At 45.9% G+C, this 25,121-nt stretch overlaps 1 pseudogene; it reads right to left on the bottom strand.

The window, feature by feature from the left end:
- Positions 1–394: 394 nt before the first annotated feature.
- On the bottom strand, positions 395–24,770 carry LOC136510632 (uncharacterized; annotated as a pseudogene).
- Between the last annotated feature and the right edge of the window lie 351 nt (positions 24,771–25,121).

Genomic DNA, 25,121 nt, shown 5'->3' with positions numbered 1-25,121 from the left:
CCACGCAGAGGTGGCACGGCGGTGCGCCGGCGCGGCATCCTGGCATCATGGCCTCAGCAGTGGTAGGCTCCCACGCGGAGGCAGAGGCGGTGTTGCTACTGCGGCGCGCGGCGAGTAGCTACCTACACGCCGTCATCACCGAGGCGATGCTGCTGTACCTACCTATGCCGTTCGATGGCCGAGTCGCGGTGCGCGACGACATGCTGTCGAGCGGCGCGGTGCTGCGAGCGGGCGGTACGCCAACTACTCGACGTACACAATGTGGCGGATGGAGAAGCTGTGGGGCGAGGACTGCTTGGAGTTCGTGCTGGAGCGGTGGCTCGGCGAGCACGGCATGAAGCGATCAGTATGGTTGCAAGTAAATCTTCGGAGTATGCCGTTTCCAATCCAAAGTTCATGGGTTTGCTACGGCATCTACCTCAACAGTGACCTTCCTATTCCTTCTAGATCTAGAGCTTCTCCTTCTATGTCTCTTGTTTGTTTCTCTTCTCTCCTCATTATTTGTGGATGTGCTGGGGTTTACATCTGTGGGGTCTACAACAGGTTCCACTGCTTGCATTTTGTTTTGGTTGGCTTCTCTCAAGCTGTCTTCTAAGCTCGTGCCCTCAGGATTTCTTTCTTTCTCATTTTCCTTCTCCAGCAATTTAGTTTCTCTACTGTTGTTGCTGGCCTCACCTTGAGGGTCCTCCACCTGTCTTATTCCATCTGATTCTTCTTTGCTGGCTTCCTAATTATCTATCAGTTTTTGGTTCCCCTGCTGAGGCTCAGATTTATCTGAATGGCTTCCCTCTAGAGCATCATCTGATTGCTCATTGGCATCACCTTTGTTCTATTGAAGCTGGACATCTTCTATGTCGGTTGTTAACTTTAAGAATTGTTCTTGTGAGGAACTGTTATCTTGTTGGTTGCTCTCCCGTGTAGTGGTGTTGTAGGAATTTTGTTCTTCTGCTACAGGTACAGAACCATTGGTGTTTTCAGATTTGTCAAGTACCACAAGGTCAAAAGTTGCATTAACATTTTTTGCTTCCACTACAATACCCTCATCTTGGTGGCTGCTATCTGATGGATTAGTGTTGCTTGAATTTTCTTCTGCTGGAGGAGACATGGAATCACTGGAGTTTTCAGATTTGTCAAGTACAACGGTTTCAGAAGTTGCATTTTCGGTGTTTGCTCCCACTACAATGCTCTCATCATTGTGGTTGCTCTCTGATATAGTAGTACTGTTAGAATTATCTTCTACTATAGCAGGAATGGAATCACTATAATTTTTGGATTTGTTAAGCTCAAGCTCAGCTTCTTTCTGCTGTAGGAGTTCCTTTATAGTTGTCTGATCTGGGTTTGAAGCAGCTGCATTCTCTTTCATTTGGTTGATATGGCTCTCTTTCTCCACAAGAGCTGCTTCCAATTCTTTCTGGGTGTTGGTAAGATATGTGGTGGTAGTTTCTGAATCCATGAGCTTGTTTTTCAATTCTGCCCTCTCAATACTCAGGATAGATGTTTTGGCTTCCAGTTCGTCAACTTTCCTCCTCATCTCTTTATTAATTTCTTTTTCTTTCTATCAAAAAGAAGACAATAATATTTGGTTGATGAGGTGTTCTTGAATAACAGGCTGGATAGATAGTTCATAGAAAACACTAACAGAAAAGGCAGATAGAATGCTCTAAAGTGCTACAGCTATTGCAGTTTACATCAACAATTGGACCATACGGCAGAATATTCTCAGTATTTACTTGCAGAATAAGAGGATGTTCAATTGAATATAGTGACTTAGTTGGCTACTTGCATTTTAAAACTAAACTGTGATGTGATGCTTCCAGATAAATATATATCTATAAATAGTGTCAATATTGAAGTCCTCTCAGGGGTGATTTATATGGACTAACTTATGAAGGCATGATTCTAGGTTTGACACTATCTTCATGGTTTGGGTATGGAAAGATTTCGCATGTGCAACACTGTAGTTTTGTTGCATCCATCTTTCTTCCAAGGGCCTGTTTACAATGTGGGAATTTTTCTCCTGCTCTTCTGTAAATCGTCATGAAATTTCTGCTTACGTACACCCTAAATTGGCAATATGATGGTTTTGTCATGACAATACTGAATGCAAATAGAATCATACTTTGCATGACATTGTAAGTTTGACCATTGACTGATAGTACCATGGTTCTAGAAATAAAAAGAAATATAGGTTAGGGAAAACTAGTGTTTGTTTTACTGTTTCACAAATGTGCAAAGTTGCAGTAACAATCTGAATTATCTTTTTCCCACTTAGCAGGCTTAGTAATTCTGCATTAATTTGATTCTTATTAGGTAGTTACATTCTTACCAAGTATTGTTGACTTTATTGTAAATGGAACAGAAACATTTGGCTGCATGTTTGCTCATGAGGTGTTCTGTCATGCTAACGTTGAACGCCTACCTTGGAGGATATTAAACTATTAGCTCAATGCTTTGATTAGCCTGCCATGGGTCTATCTGGCACTTAATTCTTCACTGCCTATGAAACATGATTTCATATATTCTTATTGAAATAGATATTGTTGGCATTTGTTGCTAGATCCTTATTACAGGATGCTCTACACTAACAAATGTGTATAATCATCAATGTTGGTGTCTGCATATGTATCTAAAAGAAAATCCATTTGAAAGTGTTTGCATGTCTAGCCTTGAAACACCTTACATATAGCACCTCAATTGGAGCAGCTCCTTCCTTGCTTAACTGAAAATAAACCTGCACGTGACCACCATGTATGGCCATTATGTTATTCTTAGGCTTTGTAGGCTCTCGGAAGTAGCGTTATGTTATTCTTACTCATCCTGATATCCTCTATACCTAACAATACAGAAGTAGTAAAAATGTTATGTTATATAGTGATTGCCTTGAAATAATATGAAGCAATGTCTACTAAAACTAGACTCATCATATACTTTTTTATACAAAATGTAATGTCATTTTAGTACCTAGCATGGTGGAGCCTGCAAATATACATTTTTGTAAATAGACATTGTAGCATATGGTGCTCCCATGTTGCCAAAGTATAGCAAATCAACTACAAGATGAACCAGCTATGCTATTCTCAAATGCCTCTGGAAAGATTGAGTTGGATGTGCATATTTCTTGTTTACTTTCATTTGTACTTAGTATTCTATGGATGTAGTTTAGGGATTAAACATGAACTACTAACAATTTTCTCTTTACAGATAGACTATATTGAAAGGGAAGATAAGTGCAGACAAAGTACAGTAAACTCCGCTTGCATTGCTGTGGCTTTTCAAAAGCATTTGTTTCCCAATTTTGGATGCAGTAACAGTTAATATCGTTATTTTTGTAGGCCAAACAGAGCAATATCCTATTATAATGGTACAAGATTCCACTATAACTAGCTAGCTATTACAGCATAGCACATGAACCATGAAATGACCATGCTTCTATTTGATGTGAAAAGTTTCTAGAGACCATGATCGTGATAAAAAGCCATAGCCATACTCCACCACACTTTCATGTTTGGTGACTTTGATCAAATTAACCTTGGACAAATTAAGATACATACTAATCTGACCAATGACTAATGGGACTGCCGATTGCTGCTGTAGCAACATCCCGGTATTCTAACTTTCCTTTCCTACTTTGGTCCGTTTGCTTGACTCCTATTACCTGTCCTCATCTCCTTTTTATTTGTTTTGCAAGGATGTACTGGTCCAGGTCCTTTGTTTTAATAATTTTCCCTTTGTCTTTATTTCTCTCATTGGCAGGTTCTCCTAGTTTTTCGCATTGGTGTTTGACATAGCACATATGACAAAGCTTCGGTAATTACTCTGATGCCTCCTATTTGTTTACTACGCTACAGCTACAGCCTAAATCATGAATTGGCTGCTTCTAGCCTTTCACTGTATGCTGTGGACACGTTTATCTTTCGGAGGTTGGTTTAGATTTAGCCTGTACTACAAAAGTAGTCAGTGACCCAAATAATGATCTTATTCAACTAACTTTATTTTATTTGTGGCCTTGTGCTTCTTTCAACTGACATATATCATATATCATCTATACGAATTCTACAAAAATTATAGTATAACATGGGTTATTTTTTTTTACCTTAGCACCTGCAATGAACTATGGGGTTTATGCAAGTTGACAACTTAATATCGACTAGGCTTCTCCAACTGCGTTTTGATATAAGAAAAAAAACGAAACCTATTGCGCTTTGGTGGAGTTTAGGATGGCTGTCATGCCAACCTGATGCCGCTTGCTGCTTCCTGTTGATCTGGCTCATTCAAGCCCAGCTACATCACCTTTTAATTAAGATTTGCAGGCTTTGAAACAGGCTCTGAAGTTTTTTTTTCCTAAACAAACTCTGCCAGCGCCTATGTATTTTTGTTTCCAGTCTAATAATGTTGTTTCTCCTTCAGTCGGATTCTGCACATCATTAGCTGATTATAGGTGCTGTTTCCCTCAGCCAAACTTTGTCATGTTTGTGATTGGTAGTTAGCACAAGCCTTGGTTCTTCTTTTGTTGTTAATTTACTCTTGTTTCTCTCTCTCTTTGCTGATTACCTGACTATGGGGTGCTTCTGGTGCTTAGATCGTCTATGCACTGTGATGGTCTATAAAGGCTCAGGCATACAGTCCTATGGGATATAATCTATGAAGGCTTAAACATGGTTGCCCTGTCAGGCTGCCATCTGCCCCTTCCTTTTGCTTAGAAATTATTGATACATTTATGACTGATGCGATATTCCTTTGCTTCAAGTTCTATAGGCTGCCGGTAGATATGTAGTTGCTGGACCACCTGCCAGGAAAGAAGAGATCAGCATGTGCTGCCATTTCACCGATTGCTGCTGTAGCAACATCCCGGTATTCTAACTTTCCTTTCTTACTTTGGTCCGTTTGCTTGATTCCCATTACCTGTCCTCATCTCCTTTTTATTTGTTTTGCAAGGATGTACTGGTCCAGGTCCTTGTTTGGGGTCTTGCTTATACTGTACCGCACCATGTAGCTGTGATATTGTCTAGGCAAGGGTTAGACACCTCCCTATCCACTTTGCCATCTCATCCTCTTTGTTTGAACCCTTTAGTATTCTGTTATGGTTTTCCCGATTCAGTTCTGCTTTGAGTTCTGCAGCGAAAAAAAAGACTTATGAAACTTACTTTCTATAGTCTATGCCAATTCCCTCACAATTGTGGGACTTATACTCTATGCTCTTACTAAACTCTATGCTCTTAGCTCCATTATCTACCGCTGTTAGCATATAATTTTACAATTATTATAACTTGACTTTCTCTCATGAAACATGGCACTTAGGCTACAATTTTTGTTGTATGCAAAGATTGCTCTGTTTTGTGGAGACTAAACACCTGCAATGTTGCTACATTTCTAAGGCATGATTATATATACTCATTTCAAATGGATACATATTATTTTCAGAACATGGAAACATTGAGACTAAATACTTGCAATGCAATGCCGCTACATTTCCGAGACATGATTATATATACTCTCATTTCCTTCCATCTTCCATAGGTTCTGTGGACTCATCGGAATGAAACGGCCTAGACATAAACTACAGCAGTAACTCACAACCATGCCGTGAGCTCAAGAGGCTCCATTTCATGGCCTCATCTATTGATGTATCTCCGCTTAGTACATCTTCTACTTTAGGTTTACTATATTCTGCAATTGTACCATACGACAGCTATTATGCATGTAATATATGAATAAGTACTTGCTCCCGTAAAAATTATATATTGCAGTCTATATATTGACATTCAAAAGCTTTCCTGTTGCCTGCCTATGCACCGCATTACTCAATGATGAAGCACTTGCCTCAGCAACAACTGTAATCGCCCAACCAGGCTGGTCATCTCTGCACAATGCAATATTTCAATATTATCTGTATCAAACATCTACCCATGTATATTTGAGTAATGGTATCCTATACCTATCTACTTCTACCTATATAACCCTAGAAACAACCCAGCACTGATACTATGCTAGGTACGTGAAAACTTAACCGCAATGACAATTTCAAATGACCTCGCATCACAATATAGCTAGTATAGGAATTGCGCTGCTATTTATTTGGTGAATGTAAGAAATAGCTTAGTCATGCGTAGTCAAGTTGTGGACAGGCCCTATGCCCTCGAAATTTGAATAAATCCACGAAGCTTGAATATTTATTCAGCTCTTCTTGTTTCAACAACTATTTTAGGGCCTCTAGTTGGGTAGCGGGTGCATTATAAGGATATACAATATGATTGATGCCACCATAGTGGAGTTAGGATAGCAAAGATGGTCATTGTGACCTCATCTTCATCTAAGCACATCTTGAGAGTGTCAGCTTCTTGCTTCTAACAATGTACTCCGGCTCCTGCTTGATGTTTTGTTCGATAGTCTCTAGCTTGCAGCATTTGTCTCAGGCTTCTTCTTAAAATATTGAGATAGGTTGGCATTTGAATAGGGGGCTTATGCGGGTGATTAGTGTTGAGTGTGGAGTGCCTTGTTGTGAAGGGGGAGCTGGGGGCGTTTTATAGGCGATTGGCGGTAGGTTTAGAGGGTGGGTGCGCGTCATTATCGGTGGCACTGAGTAGCATTAACGGCTGAGGGAATTAGGTTTGTGGGGGAAAGGCATTAAATGCATCTAAGACACGGCTTGGTTTGTGTGCACGTTGCTCCTGAGGTGGTCGGTGGTTCGGGTTGGTCGCCAACAGAGAGAGAACGATGTGCCAAAAAGCTGAGACCAGTTTCCCTATATGTTGGCAACAGTGAAAGAACGTATAGGACGTGCATTCATGCATATCCTATTTGTGCATTATAGTGCCGCATTGCTGGTAGATACGCCATCCATAGGTGTCACGCGTGTCGTATTGTGCATGACCTACTCATTCCTGTTCTAGAGCTAGGTCTACGCTGTGGCTTTGTCCTCCGCGCTCGCCCGTGGTTCACGCCTGTAGTGACCCATGTCTCCTCGTACCCCTTTTCTGCGCTCTTATTGGACCCTTGCCCTGCAGTCGTACTACTCAGTAATGGCGCCGCACGTCGCTTACCTCGAACACGCAGAATTTGGTTGATTCATTCATAGTGATCCCATGTAGGAACCCTAGTGAACCGTGTCAGGACCATAGACTGCTCCGCCTTTATAAGCAAAGCCTGGCTTAGCCATTGGTACCGCCACTCGGCGCACTTTAGCTTGCTTAGCTTTTCCTTTGAGCACCACTAGCCTTTGTAATGGTGGAGCGGTCATTGGTCCTGGCGCAATCCACTATTTAGTCTGGCATGGAGATCAATAAAAGGAAAGCGTCAGGATTTTTACGCGCACGAAACGAGCAGTGTCCGAAGCCATTCCCTAAGGTATCTAGAAATTCACTAAGTTTGAAAGCACTGGACATCTTCACCTACACAGGGTGGGTCGATAGCAGGTGGACACATTTGATGCCTCCCCTTCATGTTACCATCAGATAAAAACAAGTCGGGCAGGTGGACACATTTAATGCCTCTTCTCCTTACCATCAGATAAAAATGATTCACCGACCATGTAGGACTATTTGTACTTACACATGCATCCATGCATCTACGACACACCTTGGGTTGTGTGCACGTTGCTCCCGAGATGGTCGGTGGTTGGGGTTGGTCGCCATTACTATAACTGCCATAATTGCATCTGCATCCATGCTTGTAGAGGCGCTCGTTCCTTGTCGCTTTGTGCTTTGTGTCACCTGCGGTTACGCATACCATGACCCAAGTCTCCCCGCACTCTTTTTTGGGTTCTTGTCGAAACCTTGGCTTGCAGCCGTATTAGTCATTAATGGCCTCAGACATCGCTCACCTTGGACGCATAGGACGTGCATTAATGCATATCCTGTTTGTGCGTTATTGTGCCGTATTGCTGGTAGATACGCCATCCATAGGTGTCACGCGTGTCGTACTGTGCATGGCCTACTCATTCTTGTTATAGAGTTAGGTCTGCATTGTGGCTTGGTGCTCTACGTTTGCCCGTGAGTCACGTCAGTAGTGACCCACGTCTCCTTGTACCCCTTTTCTGCGCTCTTGTCTGACCCTTGCCCTGCAGTCATACTACTCAGCAATGGCACCGCACGTCACTCACCTCGAATGCACAGAATTTGGTCGATTCGTTCATAGTGATCCCACGCAGGAACCCTAGTGAACCGCGCCAAGACCATAGACTGCTCCGCCTTTATAAGCAGAGCTTGGCTTAGCCATTGGTACCACCACTCGGCGCACTTTAGCTCGCTTAGGTTTTCCCTTTAAGCAAGCTTTTTGCTTAGCCCTTCTTTGTAGCCACCGCCAGAAATGGCAGGAGCCTGGGTTAGTAGTTACTACTTGAATGTTTAGGGTTTTCCTAGAATCCTGCATGCCACCCTGCAAAAGCTCAGAGTCAAAGATCGTCCCGAGTATGAGGGCCGTGAGTATGAGAAGCATGGCACCGATCGGTGTGAGGTTACCGTCTACATTGGAAAGAGTGAAGAGTTCCCCAACATCACCGAAGCCTGGAGTGTGACTGCAATTGGGTTTAGCTTCACCGACACCTACTAGGTTGTGGCCTGCAAAGCCTTGCGGTACCTTTGCTAGCTCTATGAAGAGCCCATTGCCCGTACCCCCATGAGGTTCTTTCCACCCTTTGATAGGAATTAGCGGGCATGGAGGGATCGCATGGAGGCTTTGCAAGGGTGGGATGCGTAAGAAGATAGTCCTACCATGGTGCACTTGACCACATACCTACTTGCTCTGGATGAGCAGTATGACCGGCAAGCCTTGGAGCTGAGGGCGTGCCTCCAGCGCGCCGAAGAAGCCGAGATCTTCACTCGGATGCTCTAGGTGCAGCTCACTGAAGCGCATGCCAGTGTTGCAGCTGCTGAGAGCTGGGAGACTGCCATGTCAGAAACTCTGAAGGAGGTCAAAGATCGACATGTTCATTAGCTGGGTGAGGCCTATCTGTTCACTAGGGCGAAGCAGAGGACGCTGGTTGATGAAAGGCAGGATGCCCCGATCTTGGAGGGGATACCTATCCACCCGCCTGAAAGAAGGAGAACTGGTGATGCAGAACCGCTAGCACCTCCACCTTCGGAAGTGTTCAAAGCAGAACCCTTGGTTCCTCTCACTCAGCCATTGCCACGAGAAGATGCAGATCCATAGCCAGGGCGGTAGAAGAATTCGCCGAGCACACGAATAAAGATGCGTGGTTCCAAGGTAGATTAGTTGCCTTGGGATGTTGTACCCATAGTAGTAGTGTTTTTCGTCGTTGTCCTCCTGTATTGTACTCTTGCCGTTGTTGTCGTCCGTAGTTGTTGGATGCGTGTTGTAGTTTTTGCTATTTTCACCTATAATGTAATCCTATCCAATGTTGTGCTTTAAATCTAAGTGTGTTCGTTGCTTGAGCCCAACTCCATCAAATACTTCTTTCCACTAACATGCCATTGATTTGCTGGCCTAGAATAGGCACCATGTAATGACAGCCAACCTCTATGTCTGTTTACAATATTGAGACCAACCTTCCGTACCAACACGATAAGAAAACATATTAGACATATGAGCCATATTTCTCAAAATTTTTCCTATACCAAGCACATCACCCGCAGCGAAGCGCGGGCAGCAATGGCTAGTAAATATGGACGGAGTCAAAACAAGGGTATCTACCAGCCTAAGTGAAGGAAATCAGCCACTAGGCAGCAGTTTCAGATTCCACATTCTTTCAAATTTTAACAGTAAAGAGGTTTTGATAATAAAGAGCAAATACATACTGCCTTTTTAGGATCAGAGGATGCACTGTCATCTAGAACACCCTACACCCTTCGTAACTACAGGAAAAAACAAAGAACTATGAGTAATCAAAATGTGCCCTCAATTACAATCCCTACATCCATGAATTTTTAACACAAATGCCTTAGTTGGAATCCTTGAATCAAAATGTGCGCTTGTTTAGATGATCTTAGATTGATACAGCAAAAGTAAGTAAACAAATGCAAATGTGAATAGATATGGAGTAAACACAGAGCCATCTCTCATCTTTGGCTAGATCAATTAAGCCTACATCATTGTCAAAGCTTAATAAAAGACAAAAAAAATTGCAGAACAATGAATTAGGTAATGAAGAGAGGATACATACTGCCTTGTTTAGGACCACAGGATGCAATGTCCACAACAACCTTCTTCTACACAACTGCAGCTTAAAAGAAAAGAACTATAATCAAGCAAAACGTACAGGGTTTGGATCTACACAACTGCAGTTTGGATTTCTGTAACAAGATGGTTATCAACATAATATAACAGAGATATCTATCATCTACATTGCAAAATTATGAAATTAATTTATATCTACAACTGCTGCACGTTCAGTTGATTGCACAATATCAGATCGGTATAGCTAATTTCAGGTGAACAAAGGGGCGTCAGATCCTAAGGTGCAGGGCTTTGTATCATATCAATGTAGAGAAACAGAATTAGGGAGATGGAAATTGAAGCTAACTGACCCACAGGAGGCACCGGTGGACAACGATGGGGAGGCCACTGCAGTACGAGTACAGAAGGGAAGCGATACAGGGACTGCACAGGGACGGAAGGGCAGTAAGGACGGCCGCCACAGGAAGGGCCGGTGAGGCGACGGCTCTAGGATCCACGCCGGGAGGAGGTGCAGGGAAGCGGTGGACTGCTGTGGTAGAAGGCCCAAGGACGGAAGGGCGGCGAGGACGACCACCGCCGGAGGGGCCGGTGAGGCAGTGGCTCTAGGATCCGCGCTGCTATAGAAACCGTCCTTGCAGATCGCTAGGCTCTGGAGAGCTGAGCGGGTGGGGCGGTGGGCAGAGGTTAGACAGATATGAGATTTCTCATTTATATATGTACCTGCAGAAAAATGAAGTTTGTGCCAAAACTGAAGAGATGCATTCCGCATTTTTTTAGCGTCAAAACAGAATGGATCAGCATCCCGCATTTCTTTTAGCGCCAAAAAAAGAAGTACATACTATTTTTTAAGGAGGGAGACCAAAATATATGAGCGGAAAGTTTTTTCATAATATAACAAAATATATGCACATAGAATTTCTTTTGTTCAAATCTCACTTCATATATTCAAATACATAAATCATAGTATATGAAAAATAATGTAAGCATGAATTTAATCATCTCAGGATTTGACATTGTGCACGGCTTGACATTTTGCAACTTGAAACAATGAGAAGACAATATTATATTATAAATGAGTGTTTTATAATATCTCAAGACATTGACAATGCATTTGTTAACTAGTAGTCCAAGGTCAAAAAAAGTCCCTTAGGATACCATCTGATCTACAACATTGTGCTATAACTAATACTCACATGCGGCTAGGCCGGCCACGCAGTGCCCTCAGAGCCCATCCCACTCTCTAACGACGCCGCTCACTCCCTGGTGATTTGTCTAACGAGTGTGTGCTTGGGAGACCGAATGTGCCGCCTGCCACCGCATTCATTGTCCTTGCCATGGTGGAAGGAGACGTCGAGCATGCATATAGCGTGGAGGTGTGCAAGCGCGAGTGCAAGGAGCTCCAACTCGTAGTGGCAGAGGTCAATGAGGCCAAAGTTTAGGGTGGGGGACATCTGGAGCCACGGCCACGAGGTGGCGAAGAAGACGTGGAGGATGCGTGTAGTGTTGGTGCTCCACAAAATCCTAACATGCGTGGTGCGCCGATTCACGTCACACGCACAAGAATCGCCCAATCCAATTCAATGACTTGGTTTGGTTGATTCCTTTTGTTAACTTTTGTGCATACATGCAATGCGGAGGGAAGCGCGACACGCTCAAGCCAGTCACCATGCCACGTTGCTCATAAGTGTCGATGCCTGTAATGCCAAGATATGGAAGATGACTGCATGGATAAGAGGTAATATGGTCTATTCACCCATCTTTCTCTCTCCGGGAAGGTAAAAATAAAATATTTTAATGGATGGGATGTCCGGTGGTAAAGAAACATGGTTTCATATGGTTCGGCAAATTTACGAGTTGGTGGTGTATGTCAGCAAATACCACTTATGAGCAGTGTTCATGAGCAAAATTTACCTTTAACATAGAGGTGTCATTTTCTACAATGCCACTCTTTTTGGGATGAATAGATAAATATTTGAAATCGAATGGAGTCGATGATTAAGATCTACTTCATTCTTATGAAACTACTAGATCAAAGCTTCTATTAAACAAAATATTTTTCTAAACTTCGTGTACAAAACAAATTAACTTCGTTGTGTTGAATCAAAAGGGAACACAGCCAAGTGGTTGAGTCGCCAACCAGAACTCAACAGTTAACTTGTTCGATCTCATATCCAGCATATTTTCAACGTGAAAATTTTTATATTTTTATTTCATCTCCTCCCGCTGGACTCCGTGAAAAGTGACCGAGCAGCTGGGAAAAAACATCGCGGGGAAAATAGAGCTGGAAAAAGCATCGTGGGAAAAATAGAGCGGGAAAAAGCATCGTAGTAGAAAAATGAAAACCAGGCGTCAAAATGGATCGCGCGGGAGTATAAGAAAAATATAAATAGCGACCACAGTCAAGTCTGGACAACAACCACCAAGATTGTGGTCGTCGGGCAACGTCGAGAGGACCTAGAAAGCCAGCTAATGGCACCCGACGACCACATATTGGACGTGGTCATTAGAATCTAGTTGTTAATGTTTGGTTTTCTTGTAGTGGATAGATTAGTACACACCAAGTGGTGGAGCAAGATGAAGTCCATGGAGGTGATGATGGACATGTGATGGTGATGATCAAGCTCCAACTAGGAAAAGAAGAAAGAGAAAAACAAAATGGACTTAAGGAAAAGGTATATTGATAGGGCTATTTTGTTTTGCCACTCAAGACACCAAGTGGGTATGAGTGAGTTTATGATAGATAGTCGTACTATGAAGAGGGGCAAAATTCAGTTGTGAAATACGGTTATCAAAGTGACACTAGATGTTCTAACTCATTGCATATGCATTTAGATTCTAGTGAGTGCTAACACCCTTGAAAATGCTTTGTGAAAATGCAAACACACGTGCACAATGGTGATACACTTTGTGGTTAGCACTTGGGAGCAAGGGTGAAGATGTTGGAGAAGAAAAGGAGGAGTTTGGTGTGACCGAACCCTGGTCTCGGGAGGACCAAACCATGTGGTGGTGAGTCCGGTCATCCACTCAGAGGAGGCGCAGCTCTGGTCTTTGACTGGACCCTAGCTAAGGAGCTCGACCAGACGCACCGGGAACATTGTTCCCATGTTCGGTCAGCGTGACATGGCATCACGAATCTTGGGCGCATGGCTGCGGGTGAGGACCGGACTCTAGCCAAGTTCGGTCATGCTCGAGCAAACACATCCGGTATTGAAAAACTAGCTCTGGAACCTCTCTATTCTAGATGGGACTCCACCTAGGGTGAGTCTAGTCATTTGGTAGTGAGTTCGGTCATTGGCTCATGGGCACAGGGTCATGCGGGATCAGTCATAGGGCTGGCGCGTCTGATTGGCATCAGGCGCGTCCGATCATGACTTTACCATTGGTGCATGTATAGGTGATCGTTGAGATCGCATGGACAACGTTGAAGGGAGGGACGTGTGGCAGCCATTTGTTGACTAGACGATGGCATCATTGAGTCCAGTCATTATTAACTGAGAGTCTGATCAGCTCATAGAATGCCCAATGAAGGGGTATAACGACTCTATTTGTTTGGGACCTCTATAAATAGAGGTTGGCTGGCTTGGGCTCATTGTCTTGGCCATTTCTATTGAGAATACAACCTTGTGAGCCTAGCCATTCCTCTCTCACTCATCTTGCTTGATTGAGTCATCATTTGGTGAGATTGGAGAGCATCCAAGTGCATTGCTTGGGTGATTGCATCTAGAGGCACTTGGTGATTGTGTTTCTACTGCGGATGTCTCTTGTTACTCTTGGTGTTTGCTGACACCTAGATAGCTTGGAGCAGCAAGGATCATTGAGCGGAGGGTGGTGTTTGTCTCTGGCTCTAATCGGTGGATTGTGTGGGGTTCTTGTGCCTTTCCCGTGGGAGATCACGAAAGGCAACTCTAGTGGATTGCTCATAGCTTGTGGATCTCCATCTTGTGTTGGTTGTGTGGCACCCAGTTGTGGGTTAGGCGTGTGATACCTATTAGCACATTAACCTCTAAGTGGGTGAATCGCTACAATGGGGACGTGGCTTGCCGGCAAGCAAATGAACCTTAGAGGAAAATCATTGTGTCATCTTGTCTCCATGGATTTCATTGGTATTTATTGTGATTGATCTCTTGCCCGGCTTGGTATATCATTCCTAGCACTTGTATTTACTTTGTTATATACTTATGTAGTGCTAGTTGTAGCTAGTGAGTAGTGTAGCTTAATTAGTTGTAATTTTCCTTGCTAGGTTGTTCACTAGTAGTAGAAGTAGTGACATAGCCATTGCTTGATAAATAGAGATCATAGCAAACTAGACTTGTGGATAGGTGGCTTGCAACACAAGTGGTGCTAGCGCAAAACTTGCATTACGCCATTTAGTTGTATAACCATTTGTCTTAGTGTTGTTGTAGAAAAATTTTGTAGGCTATTCACCCCCCTCTAGCCATTTAGGACCTTTCACATACGACCTTGATATCCTTGGCCATACTGCCTCCTAAGTGGTTGACCTCTCCCTGAATGACTAGCGTTATGGTGGCTATAACTTCTACTTTCTCCCAACAGGATGTTGTTAGTGACACTGTCCTTTCGGCACACTAGCTAGATCACTCCCGGTGTCGACAAAAGATGCTCGGCAGTCCACCGAGGGGTATCCCACGATGGTAGATTTGTCGGTGGAGATGCGCGTGATCAGGAATCGGATGGTGACACATGGCGCAGAGACAGCGATTTAGATAGGTTCAGGCCGTCTGATCGACATAATACCCTATGTCATGTGTCTTTGATGTATTGTATTGATCTGGATCATGTCCACTAGGGTGACCCCTGCCTCTCCTTATATACTCTAGAGGGGTAGGGTTACAAGGAAAGTAGCCTATTTGGTACTATACAATATCTTACGGTGCACACCGAGCAGCGCCGTGCATGCCTTGATCTTGTGGGCTGGGTCACCTTTGATGGTGCGGCCCATGTCTTATCTTGAGGATACCAGGGGCCATACCCCCATAGCTAGTCCCTGATCCTGATAGTAGGTGATGTAGTCACGTGTTGCTAGGGTCAGAAAGTAGAAGACCAGTCGAGCAAGCAGCTAGTCCTCGGGCATAGCCTCGAGATGAGAACAAGCACATTCACCGCAAGGTGAAGTGTGCCCACTTAGTCCCCGAGCCTGCTGGAAGATGAAGAATGAATCTTGTAGCAGGGTCAAAGAAAAAGAAGTCTAAAAGCTTGTTGACGTTGTCTGACATGCGCGTATCAAGACCCCAGATGTGCTGCCCAAGATCAGCACCCTGATCCGAATAGCATGGAGTAGCTTGATAGCACACCAACGAGACACAGCAAGATCCAACCACCAAGGCAGCACCGAGGAGTCACCGGCATCGCTGGTGATGTCCGAGCACCGAGGGCCAAGGAGTCCCTGACGTCGCTGGCGATGACCGAGCACCGAGGAGCAAGGAGTCCCCGGCGTCGCTGGTGATGTCCAAGCACCGAGGAGCGAGGAGTCCCTGGTGTCGCTGGCGATGACTGAGCATCGTGGAGAGAGGAGTCCCCGGCATCGCTGGTGATATTTGAGCACTGAGGAGCGAGGACTCCCCGGTGTCGCTGGTGATGACCGAGCACCGAGGAGCGTGGAGTCCCCAGCATCGCTGGTGAGACTGAGCACTGAGGAGCGAGGAGTCTTCGGCATCACTGGTGATGTCCGAGCACCGAGGAGCGAGGAGTCCCCGGTGTCGCTGGCGATGACCGAGCACCGAGGAGCGAGGAGTCCTCGGCATCACTGGCGATGATCGAGCACCGAGGAGCGAGGAGTCCCCGGCATCGCTGGCAATGACCGAGCACCGACGAGCGAGGAGTCCTCAGCGTCGCTGGCGATGACCGAGCACTGAGGAGCAAGGAGTCCCCGGTATAGGCGGCGATGTCCGAGCACCGAGGAGCGAGGAGTCCCAACGTCGCTGGCGATGACCGAGCACTAAGGAGTGAGGAGTCCCGGCGTTGCCGGTGATGACCGAGCACCAAGGAGCGAGGAGCCCCTGGCGTCACCAGCGATGATCGAGCACCGAGGAGCGAGGAGTCCCCGGCGTAGGCGGTGATGTCCGAGCATCGAGGAGCGAGGAGTCCCCGGCGCCGCTGGCGATGGTCGAGCACCGAGGAGCGAGGAGTCCCCGGTGTCGCTGGCATTGTCTGAGCACTGAGGAGCGAGGAGTCCCCAATGTCGCTGGCGTTGTCCGTGCACCAAGGAGTGAGGAGTCCCCGGCAACGCTAGCGATGTCCGAGCATCGAGGAGCGAGGATTCCCCAGTGCCGCTGGCGTTGTTCGTGCATTGAGGAGCGAGGAGTCCCCGGTGTCGCGGGTGATGTTTGAGCACCAAGAAGCGAGGAGTCTCCGACGTCGTTGGCGTTGTCCGAGCACCGAAGAGCGAGGAGTCCCCGGTGTTGCTGGTGATTTTCGAGCACCGAGGAGCGAGGAGTCCCTGACGTCACTGGCATTGTCTGAGCACCGAGGAGCAAGGAGTCCCCAGCATCGCTAGCGATGTTCGAGGAGTGAGGAGTCCTCGGTGTTGCTAGCGATGTCCGAGGAGCGAGGAGCGAGGAGTCCCCGGTGTCGCTAGCAATGTTCGAGCATCGAGGAGTCCCGGGTGTAGCTGTTGATGTCCGAGCACCAAGGAGTCCTGGGTGTAGCTGGCGACGTAAGTGAAGTGAAGTGTGCCCACTTAGTCCTCGAGCACTTATCCAAGCTGGGTTCTTCTCGTGCCACGATCCCGCCAGGGGTCTTCGTTCAAGATCTCCCAGCGCCATCCATCAAAGAAGATAAGGAAGTCGAAGAAGTTCCCCCTACCGAGCAGTTGGTACTTGCGGTACCATTGCCGGTCACCGATTGGAGAGAGCAATTCATCAAGTACCTGGCGCACCAACTGTCGACAAAAGATGCTCGGCAGTCCACCGAGGGGTATCCCACGATGGTAGATTTGCGCGTGATCAGGAACCGGATGGTGACACAAGGCGTAGAGACAGCGATTTAGACAGGTTCGGGCCGTCTGATCAACGTAATACCCTACATCCTGTGTCTTTGATGTATTGTATTGATCTGGATTGTGTCCACTAGGGTGACCCCTACCTATCCTTATATACTCTGGAGGGGTAGGGTTACAAGGAAAGTAGCCTATTTGGTACTATGCAATATCTTATAGTGCACACCGAGCAGTGCCGTGCACGCCTTGATCTTGTGGGACGGGCCACCTCTGATGGTGCGGCCCATGTCTTGTCTTGAGGATATCGAGGGCCATACCCCCACACCTGGCCCTTCCAACAGGTAAGCCAACTCATCCCAAGTATGACATCAATCCCTTCTGACTCAAGTATGATAGGTTTAGCAGGAAAATCTACCCTCCTATCGCATAACTTAGCTCCAGCAATGCCTAGCAACAAGATCGTGTAAGATGAATCAGATGCTAACACATAAGACACAAGAATTTATACTGGTTCGGGGCATGGTGGAGCACTAAACTCTACTCCAGTGGTGCTGCTACTCTTGTATTCGTATGCTCAATTACAAAGGTTGTTGCTCCTAGCTACATAGTAGATTGGAATGATAGAGGTTGGATCAAATCCTATGCCTGAGGTCCCTACCCTCCTTTATATAGGCAGAGGGGATAGGGTTACAATGAGGGCGATCAGGCTAACAGATCGAATTCCTAGTTTGTTGCATGTAATGCGCAACATATTGATCCTAGCTATCGTCCAAATACGCCTATCTTAGATATACTTGGCTTGCCTTGATCTCCATGTTTGTCGATCACCTTAGCCCATCGTGGGCCTCTTTCGTGATGACTGCTGGGCCGATAGCTTGGATATGGTCATATATACAGGCGGTGCATGTATCACTGGCCCATATATCTGATAGTAGCCTCCATAGGACTTAATGACAAGCTAGCTAGTAGCTTTAGCCTTTGGGATGTCGCAAAGCCCTGTAAGTTTCAAATACTATGAGTACCAGTGAGCTGTTCATCGGGTACCTAAGTTATGAGCAGTGCAGCTTGTTGTTCTCAAGTATATAACTGCTCGGGTGCCAAGAGCATTTCTCAGGTACCGAGAACTTTCCTCGAGTACCGAGAAGCATGGTGGTTCACCGTTCATCAAGGAACGTAGTTCCCTAGACGCTATGAGTGTCTGGCTCAGGTGGTAACACCTCATATTGGAAAACATGGTCTCCTAGGCATAGCCCTTGGGACATTGTTAACGCCGCATTCAGGTGGTGGCACCCTTTAACTGGAAGTGTGGCTTCTAGGACATTGTTAACGTCATGTTTGGGTGGTAGCACTGCCTTACTCGGGAAGTCAATTCCTGATATGTATTCTGGCGTCCACTAGTGGTTGCAATTCATTAAGTCCTAATCGAAGAATAGATAGTCAAGATAGGGTAATTGCACTGCTATCATTTATGCGTCACTATGCCAGTCGTTTTTTAAGATGACCTGGTGCGGGTCGTTTGTTAACAGACACTAAGGGCATCACGTTTTTCTTCAAGACCTGCTGAGTAACGTGATCTCGAATTTTTGTGAGCCTCTATAGTGGAAAAAGTGAGGTCATTATCTCAAAGCCCTCAGGCCAATATAGCAGTGTCCTAGGTTGGGAACCATGCGTGAGTAGCTACCAGTAATTGCGTATGTTACTCCTCAAGCTGATAGCGGGTAGAACGAGTGAGCGTCCGCGTCCTAATGAATAGGGGCGACATGACAAAGCCTGACCAGCATGGGCATGTCATAAACTCTTTTTCTAGATTCTAGGAGCTCGTACTTTGGTTACAGCCCTTGGCCAACCAGGTTTCCGGTTTCCCATGAAGGGGCACACATCCGCTGAAATAAGGTACTTTGAGCTTGTCTGGATATTGGGAATGGCGGCCCCTACTGTCTGAGCGGGCATGTGGCAAGAGCGGGGGTCAGCACAGCTATGAATGCCGCAAGGCTAGGCGTGGTCGGCCATGTGCGCGCGGCAGAGCAGCTCGGGGCATTGTGGGGGCGAGCGGGCATCGTGGGAAAGGGAACGACCTTGTAGCTAGGGTCACCAATAGGTGGATCCCACCTGTCGATGGCTCTGGTGCAGGGTCCCACTTGGCAGCGAGCACAAGAGAGAGGGGAGGGGTGTGGCTAGGCCACTGTTGGGCTGGGCCGGCTGGCGAGCGCTGTGGGCTAGAGGAGAAAAATAGGCCACGGGCCTATGCGGGAGAGAGGGAAGGGGGAGGGGGAAAGGAAAAATAAAAAAAAAGTTTTCCTTTTCTTTTAGAAAGGGATTTTGAAAAGGATTTTTACCAAAAATCGATTAAGCACTAACTAATCACACAAGGGCAACCAAGCAATTGTGCAACAACATAAATGCAATAATACATTGTTTCTACCTTATATTTCTTTTTAGTTTATTTTTGTAAAAAGATTTATTTCTTCCTAGAAAATAAATACAACTAAGCAAATTAATTCAAATTAAGTCTAATTTTGAGACATTGAAATTTAGTGTGCTATACTAATCATCTTGAGCAATTCAACAAACATATAGGCTTGAACTGCTGAATTTACAAGCATCTTTTGTTTTAGGAAGTAGGGTAATGATATCATAGTTAATTCTATTGAAATTAGCTTTAATTATATCCCAAGCCTAATGAAACAATATAGGAATAGCATCATGTCCTATAGCTTTGTTGGTTTCCAATTGGAATAGAGCTTCTTTTATTTCCACTTCATTGAAAGGTTTACATAAATCCTCATTGTCTTCAAAATTTACCACCTCATTTGTCTCCCAAAGTGATTTTTAATTGACAATATGTTTCTAGGTACTGACCCAAATGTATTTTTATAGTATCCAGTGGCATGAGCAATGGGATATAGTTTTTTTCTTTTTCTACCATTGGTGACTCTGTGAAAGAGTTCAATATTCATATCACCTTTGACAAGTCAGGTTTCATATTCCAACAACTTCAAAGGTTCCGTTTCAACTCTACCTTTCTAGTAAGTTATTCCTAAACTAGAACGACATTTTCTTTCAAGTGTTCTAGAAGCTCTAGTTTAGAGTATTATTCCTTCCTTTTATTTTTTATTATTACCCAATGAAAGGATCAAGATGCCCAAGAGGGGGGTGAATTGTGCTAATTCTAAATTTTCTTGCAATAATTAAATCCTACGGTTAGCCCAATTAACCCCTTGTGCCTAGAAAAGTGCTTCTAATAATCTAACGCACAAGGGACTTGCAACCTATGTTCCAAACTTACTCTAGCATGGCAATTCTATGAATGTAAGAACAAGTATTGAAATGCTCAAAGCAAATGCTCAAAGTAAATTGAGAGAGAGGAACGCGGCAATGTTTTGCCGAGGTATCGGAGAGTCGCCACTCCCCACTAGTCCTCGTTGGAGCACCCGCACAAGGGTGTAGCTCCCCCTTGATCCGCGCAAGGATCAAGTGCTCTCTACGGGTTGATTCTTTGACACTCCGTTACGGTGAATCACCCACAACCGCTCACAACTTGAGTTGGGTCACCCACAAGCTCCGCTGGGTGATCACCAAGCTCCCAATAACCACCAAGCTATCTAGGTGATGGCGATCACCAAGAGTAACAAGCACGAACTCTCACTTGACCACGCGAAGCCTAATGAGAACGGTGGATGCACACTTTGCTACTCTTGATTCACTAATGACGCTACTCTCTTGGATTCTCAAATCTCAATCACCTCACTAGGACCTTGCACTTCTTGGCACTCACAAACATGTTTCTCAGCTGTTGGAATGAGCAAAAGTTACTCCACACACGAGTGGAGCTTCTATTTATAAGGCAGCCTGAAAAATGAACCGTATGTGCCTCTGTGGGGTGACCGGACGCTCCGGTCATGTTGACCGGATGCTCCAGTCAGTTCCACCTGCACACCAGTGTTTAAATGTTGACCGGATGCTGGCAGGATCCGGTCACCACTGACCAGACGCGTCTGGTTGCAAATATCCCTCACTGGAACCTTACTGTACTCGACCGGACGCTGAACCCCTAGGGTCTGGTCAGTACTGACCAGACACGTCTGGTCGCAGAATTCCTTCTCTAGAACCTTACTGGAGTCGACCAGATGCTGGACCTCAGCGTCCGGTCACTTGACCACTCAGCGTCCGGTCACGCCAGACGCAATCTCCTTGATCAAATGAACTGACCGAACCCTACAACCAGTGTCCGGTCCGACCGGAGCCAGCGTTCGGTCAGCATTTGACCCTCCATTCATTTCCAACTCTCGATCATATGAGAATGAAGTTTGCTCCATAGGATCATAGGGCTATTGTGGAGCTACCTAGTGCTAGTTTTAATAAGTGTGCACCACACCTAACTCACTAGACTCATCTAGGTCAAGCTACCCATCCATACCCCCCTTAATAGTACGGCCAAAGGAAAAACAAAGTCCTAAACTACTCTAAGTGTCTCTCCAACTCCAATCGACACTTAGAACTAGTCATCCTTAACCTTGTCGTCCATCCTTTGAAAACCAAAATAATTTCCATCGTAGGGGCATGACCACCTTGATTGCCCAATTGATCTCCATTACCATGACCTAACTTAATTGCCTCTGCAAAACACACGTTAGTCATAGTAATCTTGTATTGCCATTAATCATCGAAACCCAACTAGGGGCCTAGATGCTTTCAATCTCCCCCTTTTTGGTGATTGATGACAATACCACCTCAAGTATATGAAAGAGTGAGGTTTTTGACATGCTTGGTTCGCATAAGCTTTTGTCAATAAGAACAAAATAGTTAGGCAAGCTTATATGACCCAAGCCAACACGATGTACTCAGAAGATATGAAATAAGCATGAGTACAAGTGGTGAAGCTCATTTGCATCGGAGTAAAGAGCGGAAGCAAAAGCAAATGAGCATAACACAAGTGATATGACATATAAGGGAATTCAAAGTAGAGAGCACACATGTCATATATCACAATCACGTATATATAATAGTATGCATGAAAGTAAACACACGAATGCATAATAGTAGTAGTGTAACACACAAATAAAACTCCAAATGTATATAATAGACTAATAGCTAACTAGGCTCCCCCTAAAAGTCGCTCCCCCTAAGTCTACATACTCGAACCCTCTCCCCCTTTGGCATCAAACACCAAAACCTAAGGGTCGGTCGGCGGGGCTGCAGTGGACGAGCCAAGCACTGAGGTACAAGGGGCAAGCTGGAACTGGGCGCCATTATCATCTAACCCTGAGCTCTAAACTGACTGACCCTCTATGGCTGAAAGCGTCGCTGAAGCAGCCTGGGTTTGAGCTAGGGTAGGTGCTGTCTGTGATGCTGCTGGTATGTCTATCGTAGGATCTAAAGATGCGACAGAAGAAGGAAGCCTCTGAGTAGTCACGGCGACGGGAGCTGCTGTAGAAGGACCTGGGGCATGCATATGTGGCGGTGTAGGCATCCCTGTTAACTTGCTAAAAGATGCTCCAAGACTTCTGGAGACTGACATGTCCGGCACAAATAGCGAGGGTGACTGATCCGGTGTAAAGCCCGTCTGAAGTGGTGTGAACTACAGGGCTACCACTGGCGAGGATAACCACTGGGACACCTATACTGTGGGAGAGGCAAATGGAGCTGTAGGCTATCCCTGACTCTGAAGCCCACTGGGCTGTACTGCTGGAGTCATCATAGTGGTAGTAGGCTGACCAATCTAGGGCAAAAGGTGTGGTTGTGGGGCCCCAATGGCTGTCACTACATGCTGCATGAATCCCAAAAGCTGCTGCTGCATGAGTAACTGCTGCTGATGCATCTGCTGCTACTGCTGGAGGACCTGCTGCTATCACTAGAACTCGTCCTGACAAGCCTGAAATTGTGCAAAGTTGGCAGTGGTCTCCTAAGCCTTGTCTAGCCTGATCTTGCTACATCCACTCAAGGATAGCAATCAAAGCGGGGTCCGTCTGTGGTGCAGGTGGAGCAAAGCTGGAACTACCGGCCTCTGCATCATGTCTGTGTGGAGGCATCTAAGGAATAGGTAGGTAGTCGTCATCTGAACTATCACTAGACTTGCTCCTCTCCTCCTGAGCCTCAAGCTGCTCCTCCTCAGTAGCTACTATGTTCCTGATAATCTCGTCCTGCTGAGCTGTGGACTCTGGTACATCTAGACAACAGCAAGGCTGAGTGGGTGTCTGTGGTGTGCTATGCCTGATCCTGTATGCCATGTTATAAGCTAGAAACTCTATGGTGGCACCTCTATACTCTACAACCATCTCTGGTGTCCTAACTTGCACAGCCTTGAGAATAAGGAATGTGATCCAATGTGCATATGGAAGCTGCCTATGACCCTTGAAGCCCTCAGCTATAGTATCCTCCATCTTGGATAGAAGGAGGTCCTAAATATCAAACACTGTCTGCTGCATCAGGGCATTGAGGAGCCAAAGCTAGAGGCGAGTCAAACCCTCTCTGTATCCCATTTTGGGAAGTAGTGTCCTCCTTATGATAGCCTCAAGCACTCTAGCTGTCGGAGTAAGGTCACTAGGGTTCCTCCTTGACCTCTCACCAAAGGGCTCCTTGAAGCAATGGCACACAAGATCTGTAAGGGGCACCATACCACCATGAGGATGCCTAGGAGGCTCTTGTTGTCCATAACATACCTCATGTAACTTGACAGGCTCCTCCTATAGCCTCAGTATCTCCCTAGCCCTCTGACTCATCATCCTGTAGTCTCTGCCTCTGAATGCAAAGTGTATAAAGTTATGATGCGGGTCAATGTAGAGCGAAGCATAGAACTGCCGAACCCAAGATGGTACATACAATCCTGTCCGGCCAATCAGATCTGTCAGCCTTGGTAGATATGCAAGGTAGGGGCAAATGTGCTCTCCAGCTGCTGCGACTATAGCCTCTATGTTGTAGACTCTTTGAGATCTAAAGACGGCTCTACTGTTCAGATATGTATTATAGAAATCCTCCTGCAGTGGCGTGTAGAAACCCTCTGCTGCTCTCTCATCCCTCCTGGGTGGAAACCACACATCAAACTCCACAAAGCGAAGCTGCTGAACCTGCTTGGCTGTGGTGGCCCTCAAGTCAAGGTGGGTCACTAGAGGCAGACCCTATGGTCTAGGCGGTGGACAAGATCCCCTCCGTTGTGTCGGTGGCCTCGGTGAGACTAGAACACGGGTATGACCAGATTGGCGTAGCTGGGGCTATGGTGCCTACTTTGTCTCCTCGGCCTGCTGGACCTGCTCACCCTCTTGAGACTGCTATGACAGCTGTCCCTCCTATGTCTCCTGAGCTGACTGAGGCTCCTGAGTCTGCTATGATGGCTGAGGCTGCTGTTGTGGCTCCCCTGAGGCTGAACCTCGTCAATGGCAACACGCCATCCTCCAATCATGAGGGTCCTAGCTAGACCACCATGAAGACGCTCAACAAGCTGAAGTGTAGCCATTGCATCTGGTGGAAGCGGATCTGCAATAACAACTCCACTGTGGGCACCTCCTCTCTCGGCTCGCTCTACGGCCTCTACAACTGTCGCTGCTCTCGCTATCTCTGCATCAGGGTACTTGCGCTTCTTTGATGCAACCTTCTTCATCGCCTTGCCTTTTGGACCTATAGGCAGGCGAGGCAGAGGCCTCTGATCATCATCTCCTGGACCACCACCAACATTCTTGGTGCAAGCCATCTGATCTGCCTAAAACCACTTCCGCTGATAAGAGCAACTATACACTGACACTTTCGAGGCTTGGCCTCGATCCATACTCGCGAGCTTGGCTCCGAGTTAACTGTCAACTACAACTATCACCTCAATGACACCAACTCGTTGCATGATGGAATAGATAGATATATGAATAAATATGATATTTCTAATAGATGCGAAACTCTAAGAGAGCAAGCAATGTAGGTACGAAATTGAAGCGACTAGCTTGCTACCTGATGAACCAACGATCCAAGAAGAGAAAAGCATCACGCGGGGGGAACACCGAATTGGCTAGGGTAAGGGTGGAGCAGTGAATTGACAGCCCTGGATGCAATT

This window comes from Miscanthus floridulus, chromosome 16, assembly GCF_019320115.1.
Source record: "Miscanthus floridulus cultivar M001 chromosome 16, ASM1932011v1, whole genome shotgun sequence".
Classification (NCBI taxonomy): Eukaryota; Viridiplantae; Streptophyta; class Magnoliopsida; order Poales; family Poaceae; genus Miscanthus; species Miscanthus floridulus.
The sequence above is the reverse complement of the archived record's forward strand: the minus strand, read 5'-3'. Positions and strand labels throughout refer to the sequence as shown.